We start from the raw sequence: 12,547 nt of genomic DNA, 5'->3' as shown, positions 1-12,547 counted from the left end.
TGCAGGAATAGAGTTTAGACTTTGCAACCAGAGTAGACGTGGTTCTCAGACGTCTTGGCGAAATGACATATTTCTCAAGGAAAACAGCTAATTGTGCTTTGCGCCACTTCATTAACACACAACACACCCACAGATAGCGTAAATACTCCCACTAATGCTCACTTGCACTTTGCGCTAGCATGAAAATTCACGAAAATACCCACGACTCCAAAAATAGAGCTCTTAATCAAATAGGTGAGTTATTCTCATTACATTGCAAAACATTTCATCAGTGATGATTAATATAAATGTAATTGTTAAAGACATGGATGGAAATACAATAGACAGACGCATTCATTGTCCAATGCTATCACACACAATTAATTTAATAAGAGGTGCTTGCTAAGTTTTGATGTTTAATGTGTTTTTAATGTCACATTGCTTGCACATGTGCCATGAAATGAAAAATGGGTGGGAAAAATCCCATAGACTTACAATGAAGAGTCTAAAAACCAGAATATCATTTAGATTTAAAGGTGCTGTTAGCAATTTTTTCATGGAAAATTATGCAAAAAAATGAAATAAGTGTCCTGAGATATCTCTGTGACAGCTGTAGACTTTGTAAACAGCAAACAAAAATGTGTCAGCGGATATTTACTGCCTTCACGTGCTATCCAACTTCTGAAGTGGTAATTACGAGTACGTCGTGTTCACGTGCTTTGTTGTCGGGAAGAACTGGAAACATAGATGACACCAGGTTCATTCATTCATATTTCTTGAGGAACTTTTATTTTGACACCATAATACATATTACTCAGTTAGCTTGCTGGCGATAATGGAATTTGTCAAATACAAGCTATTTACAGGGTATAAAAATTTACAAAATGGATAGAATGGTTGCTGATATACATAAATGAATTTGACCAAAATGGCAAGCGCTAACAATTAGCTGTATTTTGAAAAATGAACAAAACCGGCCATTCATGACAGAAACTGTAATCTCCTCCACCATGTTGAAAGTTTAGGACTCTTCCCATTTCGGCAACTCGGGTATCATCTACAATTCCGAGTTTCCCACTTGAACTTCCGACTTCGCTGGGTCATTCATGTGCTCGGAACTCGTAATTTAGATTTTTCCCCACAGAGTCCACTTGAAGGGCACAATTGATGCTTTTCACCTGTCAATCATTTTGCTCACTCTCATAGTGTTGTATTTGTGAATCATAGCCTCGATGATCCGCTTCAATGTGTGTCAGTTGAGGGCGCTATTGTGCCACTGTTAAATTTGACAGCCACAGTAACAAACAATGCTGCATTTTTGCTCGGTTTTGGTCTCAATTTTCTTGGAGGGCGGGGTTTTGGAATGAGGGGGTGTGGCTAATCCAAAGGCTCAGTCACGTGAAAGCTTCAGAATGATAAAAGGCTGGGCTCTTTTGACATGTGTTAATAAGGAACCACTAAGAACAATCACATTCGGCAATGCTCTAAAAACCACTGAGAAAACGTTTGGCAGTTTTGTGCGGGCACACTTAGTCTACTCAACAACTTAAGGGAAAAGTGTGACTACAAAACTTATATACACAATATTTTCTGAGCTGATACTGTGACTTTCCACTAAATGGACAAACTTCACCACTACACAGGGCAGGTCCTAGGATGTGATCTTTGGTGGGGCACTTTTATTTTGGGGGGGGGGGGTGGGGGGGCAACAATGACAGTTTTGCCGTCAGTCCAGGTGGGGGCATCAGAAGTTTCTTGGGGGGGGGGGTTACTACATTACATTTACATGCCACCATACTTCATATGAAATTGAAGAACAAAGGGGTGTTACGTCATTTCAAACTAAATCTAGCCAAAACAAAGGTGTTTTTGAGTTGAATGATTCATAATAGCTAGCCAGTGCAAACTTTAAGGAAAACTTCATATTGGCTGCTAAACACCTTCTTACTGCCATTGGTCCTCGACCTGGAGCTACACCTACTTTGAGGCCAACCACTGATTGCGTTAACATTCGTCAGTCAGTCAAGATCTGTCAACATTGCTGTGCATTGCATGTTAGTGCATTAACTCCACAAATGCAGGATGTAAACATGACAAATTACACATTATCTAGGGCATATTACTTTAAATCATCATCAAATGGTTAAAACAGCTTCTTTGACTGATCTTGTGTGAATTGTACTCATAGAATGAGGCATGAAGTTATTAATAACACATTTTAATGTCACATTAGTCAAGGTTTTGCATGTAGTCTTATTGCGTCCTCATGTTTAAATGATCCTCTAAACGCCACCCCCAGCAATGTGGCCAGTGTCTAAATGTTCACGAGCATTATGTCGTTGCTCAGCTGTTCAGAACTTATTTTCGCTCTGAGCAAAGAAGCACTTCGCTGTGAGAATGCCGGGGCCTTTACACCCGGCCAAGCCACAACACAACTGAAATTCTTTACTCACTCCGCCAACACTTTTTCTCTCCAGTATGCACTCTCTCATGTTTTCTCAATTGCCATAACTTAATAAATCTTGTGTCACAATGTGAGCACTTGTAAGGTTTTTCTTCAGTTTGTATTCTTTGGTGATATTTCAATTGAGAAACCTTAATATAGGCCTTCCCACACTCCGAGCACACATGATCTCTCACACCAATATGTACTTTCTGGTGTTCCTTCCAATGGCTCACCCATAAAAAACTCTTTCCTCACAAAGAACACAAGTAAGGCTTTTATTTCATATGGACTTTCAGGTGGCCTTTTAGCACTGATGCAGACATAAATGTTTTACCACACTGATCACAGCAGAATGGCTTTCCACCAGAGTGACAGCGCAGATGGAAAGTGAGTCTGTATGAATGTGAGAATGTCTTTCCACAATGAGGGCATGTGAAATGCTCCTCTCAAGAATGTCTTCTCAAGTGTACATTAAGGGTGTCTTTACGTATGAAACTCTTCCCACACTGATGACATGTATAAGGCCTCTCTCCAGTATGAGCTCTTAGGTGTCTATTAAGGTCTCCTATATGCGGGAAACTTTTACCACACTGAGGGCATGTGTAAGGCTTCTCTCCAGTATGAACTCTTAGGTGTTTTACAAAGGTTCCTTTATGCGTGACACTTTTTCCACACTGAGGGCAGGTGAACGTTTTTTTAGCTCTTGTTGTTTGAGTTCTGTTCTGTGAGAAATTATTTTCCATCTGTGAGCAGCTAAAACGTTTTTCTTCTCATATGACGTTATAATGTTTCTCCTCCACTTAATTCAGGTCTTGACGTCCCTCTTTCACTTCGGTCAGATCTGAAATGAACATATTACATGATCAAAAATCAATGAACGATAGCAGAATGTCGTGCTCTTTATTGAACCAAAGGTTAATTTTGTCATTGTCATATTTGCATTTGTACAAAAAAAAAAAAAACCCCACACATCCCTTACAAACAATCTAGAGTTCTGACTAACTTGCCGCAAATTTCCCACTCAGTATTTTCACATGCAAATGAGCTTGCAATTCGCCGCAAATGTTTGCAGCTCCTTTATCAGTAGTGGTGAACCTGTAGCAAACCTTTGGGAACAACGAAGAGTTTGCCGCGAAGCTCGTTTGCATATGAAAATGATGATTGGCGAAATTGTGGCAAATTTGCATTAAGTTTTCTGCAAGTTTGCCAGAACTCTCAATTTTTGTAAGGGATTACATCCAGATTTACATGATTATGAACTCTGCAGGTAAATGTAAGGCTGAGTACCCTGCTGCCAGGCACAACTGTCAGGTATCTGCGTATGGCAGAGTTATGGTATACTACTCTTAATTCAATATATCAGGTGCATCTCAAATCACAGCTTTCTAGGCCATTTTGTATAGTGCGAGTAGAATATTCACACTTGAAATGCAACGAAGTGTACTATGAGTACATGGATGATGTACTTTAAATAAAGAGTGTGGACACTTCAAGCACTCCGCAGTCGCGGCTTGTGCTACATAGCGGAAGGGACGGAGTTACCTGGTTGCGATACTGGCCTGACAAAACAAGAGAAATTAATGGTGAATGTGGCAACTAGCTAAACTTCTTTGACGACAGTACCTTACAATTGTGAAATTCTTTACCATCATTTTATCATAAGGGATTTCGCTAACCCACTTACGCCTAGACTTCGCACAATCCTTGCACAAAATTACGGAAACTTCATGGCCATGCCCATTGACTGTGCATCATTTGGGACATAGATATTTATACACGCTATAGATATTTATTCCACAGACCTCTGGAATACTCTATTCTGATTGATCAATGGTTCCATCTATTGGTCTGATATTTCTGAATAACAACTGCACATCCAGGGATTAGGTGATATCAGATCGGTCATCCGGGTATTGAGAGTCATCTTTTCTACATCTCGTATCACTCTACGATCTCTACATATAAGCTAATAATTTTATATTTTTTCTAATTAATAATAATTTCAACTTAAATCAATGTTTAATGTCCATTTGACAAGTAGTCTTTAAATAAGCTGGATAATTTACAAAACACCAACAGAACTCCGGCGCAGACCAGAGGTGGAATATAGCTGTTCAGTGATTTGTTTCATCTCACATAACAATTTCAACATAATTAAATATTTAATGTCCATTTATTTATGTTTTTTGTTAGTAGTCGTGTAATAAGTGGGATAAATGTACAGTCAGATGGATGTTATAGCAAAATCAGGGTGATACAAGAGTCCTCTGGGATAACAACTAGCTGACATCATCCCTAAAATATAATGGCAGAAATAGTAAGAATATTATGGAAGTATGCCATTCCAAATGTATCCACTGACTTATGTAGGAGAAGGCAATCCAAGTGTCTCTGGTTCGAGCTAACAGTAGATGGCACTAATGCACTATTTTAGTTTGCGATCCGCTGAAGAAGATGAGCTTGGTGAAGATGGCGGACGGAGCAGAAACAGTCCAAAATGGGGAAAATAACATGTCCATGGGGAAAGTGTCCAAAACAAAAGGGAGAAACTGGCGTCCTTGTGGTGAAATGGGGCTATGTGAAAGACGGGGAGTGTTAGAAGGGCTGGCCAAGGAATAAGGGGCGGGGTCAAACGGTTGCATGCACTCCGCTCCTGGGTCTGGGCCATGAGGGACGGCGGCTTCCCTGAGTCTCGCCGCTTGAGGGAAATAGCGTACCGGCTTCCTTGCTTGGGGTTTATTAATTGCTGCCCTCCTCTCTCTTGCCCACTCCTGTTGTGAGCCTTGCCGAAGATCAATCCAAGAGAAGGCGGGGTGACGCCAAAGCGAGGGAGGGTTGAGTCGTTCTGCTGCTGCTTGTCACTGACCAAAGCTGAATTTATTCACAACCAATCAAACGACACTTAGATTTTATGTAGTCAAAAACAACATGGAGACGAATATACTAGCTGTTGCTGAATTTCCTCCTGACATATAATGTTTCTTTGAGCGTTTATAGAGACATACAGTACTGTGCAAAAGTCTTGTGTGTCAAAAGTGACTGAAACTCCCTAATATCTCCTTTCGAGTTCCACTGAAATAAATCATACAGGTTTGCAACAACATGAAGGTAAGTGATGACAGTTTTCATTTTTGTGTGAAATATCTCAAGTCAAAACTCATCAGTTACCTTAAAAATGGCCGCTTAAAGTTGACAAGATGTATTGAAAATATTAACAGATTAAATTATGAAAGAGAACTGTGCTGCATAATTAGTTAAGTTGTATACTGAAAACAGATTATATACAAATATTAAATATATATATTATATATTATGTATATTATAATATTTATATTATTATTGTTTTGTATATTATTATTTTTTTACATCGATTCAGATGACATAGAAAATACCTGTACATGTCAGATGGAGCTCTAGAGAGGTGGAGATGAGATGTAACAGGTGTAACTCTGTAGATGAGTAGTTCTGTTAGCTTTACAATTCTTGTCAAAGGTGATGTAAAATAAGGAAGTGCCACAATTTGAAAGGCGTCAAAAGACCGCTCCAACCTTGCGCACTTGCAAATTGCAACGTTGACAGCTTTGTCCATTAGAAGCAGGAGCGACAGTGTTAGCGCATCGCACGCTTACAGAGACGCAGAATAACACCATTTGCATTTCAGATTAACGGATTTATGAAGGTTTATACATGTGTAACATTGTAAGTTCAGTAAAAATGCACTTCCCTGCACATAATCACATTAAATTCAAGCGTCAGCTGCTAAATGCACGAGAGAGAGAGATGATTTTGACTCACGCAGATTCTGCTGTCTTAAGCATCTCCTCTATTCACGCCCCAAAATTTAAGACCTCAGCAAGCGAAATTTAGGACTTCTTGTAATTTAAGATATTTAAGACTTATGGCCTTACATTTTAAGAGTAAATTTAAGCTTTTTAAGGACCCGCGGGTACCCTGTTTATTCTGTATATTAGAAATACATAGTATTTTGTTGCAGGCTATATAGTTTGCTTTTAAAATATGTTGCTAACAAGTTGTTAAATAAGGACTACAACTACCACAAGCAATAGTGTACATTCCTGATGAAACAGAAAACCATTGTAATTCCCATCTAGCAACATACTTTTTTTTTTTTTTTTTTTTTTAAATACAGCAGCTTCAAATCTCACATTTGGGTTGTGACTGTGTAATTTATGTTGTACAAAACGTCCAAGTTTCTTCAAGTAATGTTTTTATGCCCACTGAATTTTCGGCAGGGGCGGCAGATTCTCTTTAGCGGCTCATATGCATACTCCAGTCCCTGGTGTCGGGCAGGCACCCTACCCGCGAGGATGCCAGTGTGCACACAAGGAGATAGAAGTCGGCTTCCCGAGGAGAGGCGCGCTCTATGTTTTAATGGCAGCGGTCATTAGGCTACATTAATTTCAGGTGTGCCTTATCCACTACCCAAATGAGGCTTATTAAATTGCACCGCTCCTCTCTCCTGCCCACTCCCGTTGTTAGCCTTGCTGAAGGACGGCCCTCATAGAAACAATAACAAGAGGAAGGAGTGGGTCGTTCTGCCACAACATTAAATATATACTATATATTTTGGTCACAAACATGGCGGCAAAGATTTACAGTGCTGTCACATTGAGAGGTCAATACTGTCTGTTATTTCACAGCTCTTTTGATTTTCTAAATACAGACACTAAATCTGTTGAACTGCATTTAACTACTTTGTTACTTGAATGTTCCTCAGCAGTCAATAATGAAGTATCAAGAATGAACACCAACCTCTTTGTTCCTCAATATCTTCATATTTCATTCTGGATGGTTCTGGATCACCTGGAATCTGGTCTGAAACACTTCTCTTGATGGGAATATACAGAGTATGTGAACTGTGATATAGATCACCAGAGGACAAGATCTGACAAAATAATAAATACATTTCTTATGTTATATAAGATTTTATGCAATTATAAAAAAAAATGGTTTTATTGATAAAATAATGATATAATGTTTTTACGATTTCTTTACATGCATTCCTGTATTTTATATTCTTACATGTATTTAAGAACATACTTTGAAAGAAAGCCACCTCATTAACAAATGCATGAAGAAATCTCACATTTTAAAAACACTGGAAATAACAGTAAAACAATTAAAAACATATACTTTTAAAAATAAATAGAATGAATACACACAATATTAAAAGTATAAAGATTGTATCAAAGCAGAGACTATTTAGCAGAGATAGTTCACTTCTATTAAAATGAATGGGACAAATTGGAATGCCCAATGGCAGCCAAAGGTCAATGGATGTAGAAAGGAAGTCCCGCCTTACAGGTAAAAGAGCTAAATCGCCTTTTAGATACAGATATCACCTGTCAATCAACTCTAAAATAGCCTCCCGAAATAGCCAAAGATGGCAGACAGTGGACTGACTTGCTTTCTGCCATCTTTGGAACGCTCTTGGGAGGCTATTTCCAGTCATGAGAGTTCAGTTCCTATCTATTTGAATGGGAAAGACCGAAATCTCCTAAACAGTTGGTCAAGATTACGATCAAAGGACATTTCAAATTAGCAGTAAAAAAACACCGGAATCATAAATTGTGCTTCTTTACCTCAGAGTACGCTAAAAAACGTCTCAGTTATGTCTGCACCGTAATTCATGCGGCCTGGGACATATGTCACTCTCAGGGCGAGGAAATGACGCTCGCTCCATAGGAGGTGGTGACGCGTCAGTCTCAACAGTGGCAGTGAATGAATTCTACTTGGCGGTTTATATTAATATATACACACACACACACACACCACAAAACTGTCATGTTGTCGGAGCGAACCAGGACATGACAGTTCATTATTTCTGACTGAAAAGCCTTTAAGGCTAGGAATACAGCCGATAGCTCTAGGCGGTTGATGTGCCATGCTTTCTTTGCACCTGTCCAGGTGCCAAAAGTCAGGCGTTTATCACACACCGCCCCCCATCCTGTGTTAGAAGCATCCATAGTCACCACTTTCCGACTGACAATCTGCCCTAGCGTGACGCCTCGCTGGTAAAACGCTAAAAGGTGCTGAAGCAGCTATACAGCGGCGGGATATAGTGATGCACATGCACTTATGGCGCCAAGCATGTTGTGGCACAAGACGCTTGAGCCAGCACTGAAGAGGTCTCATGTGGATGCCGCCACCAAAAACTCCAATGCTTTTTGAAACAGCTTCAGTTGAAGTGTTCTCCCCAGTTTGAACAGAGACAGACACTGTAGAATGGCCTGAACACGCTCGCTCGTGAGATGCGCACGCCCGCTCGTGGAGTCGAGGCGGACTCCCAAAAAGGAGATTTGTTGGCTGGGGGTAGAGTGTGCTCTTCGCCCAGTTCACATCGAGGCCCAAGCTGTTTAGATGTTGAAGCAGACCAGACATTACAGAGCCTCCGATTGTGCCAGTAACAGCCAATCGTCGAGGTAGTTCAAGATGTGCACGCCGCTCAGTTTCAGAGGGGCGAGAATTGCATCGATGCACTTTGTGAACGTGCGAGGAGCCAGAGACAGTCCGAAGGGCAGGACTTTGAAGTGATATGCTGTTCCCTCGAATGCGAATCTCAAAAACATCCTGTGATGTCATACAATTTAGATATGAAAGTACGCATGCTTCAGATCTATCGACACAAACAAATTGTGTGGGCGTACATGCAATAAGATCCATTTCCGTGTAATCGTTTTGAATGGGCGCTTTGTGAGTGCACGATTCAAATGTCTCAGATCCCCGATCGGCCGAAGCCCGCCGTCTTTCTTTGGGACAAGAATATAACAGCTGTAAAACCCTTTTTGGGCTTGACAATTTGGCACAACCTCTATCGTGTTCTCATGAGATTGTGTATTTTGGCTCATAACACTGGCGCGTCTTCAGACGAAACCGTGGAAGACAGAATGCCGCCGAAACGGGGTGGTCGGCATGCAAATGGTATCGTAAAACCATGTTTGATCGTTTTTTGCACCCATTCTGAAATACCCATTAGGGCTTGCCAAGCGTCTACGTAACGGGACAGAGGGCAATTTGGTTTGCTCACCGTATGATATAATGCGTCGCTCATCATAGGGAAGCGGTTGCGCATAATGTGTGGGTTTTGAAGGGGAAAAGGGCTCTTTATTGAGAATGTGTGAGCATCTCGTGCTGTATTCTTTTTTTGCATTTATTGCATTTTTTCTTGCATTTATTTGAGTGCAAGACACAGAAACAACATTTTGAACAATATTGTGAACAACAATATTCATTTCTAACAACAAGAGCACTTTTGCTGCACGGGGGGGGTTTGTTCCGCCGGCACAAGGTGGGCACTGATATAGCTGCTTTCGTTTGGGCCACGGCTTGCTTGGCCTCACCGGTGGCTTGGTGGCAGCAGGTATGGGGCTTTTAGTCTGGCTTGAAACAGAGCGAAGGCGAACCGGCTGTGGTGTACTCTTTTTTTGGCATCAAGTGTTTCATAGCCTGTGATTGCTGCTGAGTCACGACATAACGCTCAGCAAACTTATTCAGAGCCACCAAAGAGGCCAGCTGGAGACACTGGAGCATCCAACAGAGTGGCTTTTTCCTTATCACTAAGTTCTGTGAGGGTCAGCCATACATGTCAATCCAGAACTACCAGGTTGCCCATGGACTTGCCGATGGCCTGCACAGTGACTTTCTTGGCATGCAGCGCGAAGTCTGTAGCGGTGCGGAGCTCTTTGAATGTCACTGGATCAAAGCCTTGCTCGTCCATTTGCTTGAGGTGCTTGGCTTGAAATACCTTGAGCACCGCCATTGCATGGAGTGCTGATCCAGCTTGTCCTGCCACGGAGTACGCTTTTCCAGCCAGTGCGGACATTTGTCGACATGGCTTGGAAGGATGTATGGGACGTGATTTCCACGTCCTGTTACTCGCTGGGCAGAGGTGTGCCGCTACCGCCTCCTCCACAGCGGGTAGTTGGGCATAATCGTTCTCTTGCCCATGATCCACATTAGAGAGGATGGCGTCACTGCGTGAGCGTGCTGAGAAGGGTGCGCGCCAGGACTTAGACCGTTCGTTATGAACTTCGGGGAAGAATGGGGCATTTTTGCGGAATGCAAATACAGGATAGAGGGCTTCTAGACAAGAGATGATCGCTGTCTTGAGGGAAGAAATTCTGAGAAAATGGTGACTGTCCGCTATAAAAGCTGGTGCACAGCTTCGCGCCAAACACCACAGTCAGTATTAGTATGTTGCCATTATCGCAGATAGGTTTCAACTAGGTTGTGTATGAAGGCACTCCCCATATGCGCTAATAAACGCAATATCAAGTTTACAGAGTCGTAAGGGAACACAATTTTCTCGGCTTTATAGCTAATGCGCATGCACACTGTCGAGTTGATTGACAGGCGATGTCTGAATCTAAAAGGTGATTGGCTCTTTTACCAGTAAGGCGGGACTTCCTTTCTACATCCGTTGACCTTTGGCTGCCGTTGGGCGTTCCAATGCGTTCCAATTTCTCCCATTCATTTTAATAGATGTGACCTGTCTCTGGTAAGTAATCTCTGATTGTATTCCTTCATAACCAACAATTAACTGTTTTGTTTCATTCAAACATAAAATTGTTTGCTTCTTTATTTCAATAGTTCCCTGTTGTCGGTTAGTGAATTATGGTGATGACTAAGATCTTCTGTAAATTGTCACATTAAGCCCATTTCATTGATATTAACAAGCAAATATGATCACATGATATCTATTTATGAAAGGAGGGACAAGTAATTTTTGTGTTAATCAACATTATGCCACAAATGCTGTCGAATGAGCTTAACTTGTGTTGAACCCGGAAAGATTTTTAATTTTTTTTAAAATTGTTTTTAATTATTATATATATATATAAACGCTTGTCAAAACTATCTAATCTGTAGCTGGTTAATTTAAAATCGTTCAAAATCACCGACAAACGATGGGCAGGTTTCATGTTAAAACGTCACATCTCTCAACATAAATACTAAGCTTTTCTGTATTCTAAACTCAAGCATAAAATAACAATAGTAGCTGTATTACAAGTCGATTGTAATAGTGTATCGATACTAATGCGTTTTCGCTTCATTGAAAACACTGATTTCTTGGCGTCCCTTCATGTGCACGCCAAAACAAATTAATCAACCACACGAACAAGCTTTATGCAAACTCTACAAAACGCACCAACTTATTGTAATAAAAACATAAATTACATTATTTTTTGTTGCAGCGACACTTACCACTCTTCAGCCAACGTACTGATTGTACTGAAAGGGAGCGAAAGGAGGAAGAGGAATGTACGTAATCTCTTAAAGGGAAAGTGAGCTGCCTAAAAACCCGGAAGAGAATTACTATTTTCAGACCATGGATTCCCTCAGGATTTTCCTATGGGTTTTTATAATGGCAGTTTTTTTTTTTAATGAGTAAAATAAGGTCTGTGGTAAGCATTCATGAAAGATACTTGAACATTTTGTCCTCTAACATGAATTGCACGAGAGACTATTTAGCAGAGACGGGCCACAGAAATTAGAACGCCCAACGGTCAACGGATGTAGAAGGGAAGTCCCGCCTTACAGTTAAGAGAGACAAATCACCTTTTAGAGCAACTGTACAACGCGCATGCGCATTAGCTATACAAGGCGGGAAAATTGCGTTTCGTATTGTAATGAGGTAAAGAAGCACAATGATAACAGTTTTGTCATATTTTATAGCTGATTTGAAATGTTCTTTGATCGTAATGTTTACCAACCGTTTTTTAGATTTTTTGTTTTGTTTTTTTTTTTTTTTTGGAGATATTAGAAAAACTTTAATTTCACATCGTCATTCAAACCTCAAACAAAGCCACCATATTTTTATACGGCAAAGACTGTTTATTAATTCATACATCAGAAATACTCAAAAGTTATGGTTAGCTAAACTTCAAAACGCAATTTTGAACTAGTTGAACTAATTTTACATGTTAATTTTTACAGTCCAACTTAAAGCTACACTATGTAATTTTTATTTTTTTTTTTAATAACAAAATGTTATTAATGAGAGAGAGTGCAACAAAAATCCATCTTAAAAACCATGTCTTTACCCAAATACACTTTAACCTATAATAATGATATTATATTCTAAATATTTTAGAGCTGTCG

At 40.3% G+C, this 12,547-nt stretch overlaps 1 long non-coding RNA gene across 1 annotated transcript; it reads right to left on the bottom strand.

The window, feature by feature from the left end:
* Positions 1-1,674: 1,674 nt before the first annotated feature.
* On the bottom strand, positions 1,675-11,718 carry LOC127429618 (uncharacterized). Its single transcript, XR_007895324.1, has 3 exons — positions 11,651-11,718; positions 7,199-7,331; positions 1,675-3,266 (listed from the first exon to the last, which is right to left on the bottom strand). It is a non-coding gene; the product is annotated as an uncharacterized LOC127429618 (long non-coding RNA).
* Between the last annotated feature and the right edge of the window lie 829 nt (positions 11,719-12,547).

This window comes from Myxocyprinus asiaticus, chromosome 39 (assembly GCF_019703515.2).
Source record: "Myxocyprinus asiaticus isolate MX2 ecotype Aquarium Trade chromosome 39, UBuf_Myxa_2, whole genome shotgun sequence".
In the NCBI taxonomy this organism is placed as follows: Eukaryota; Metazoa; Chordata; class Actinopteri; order Cypriniformes; family Catostomidae; genus Myxocyprinus; species Myxocyprinus asiaticus.
This window is presented reverse-complemented; position numbering and strand designations above follow the sequence as displayed.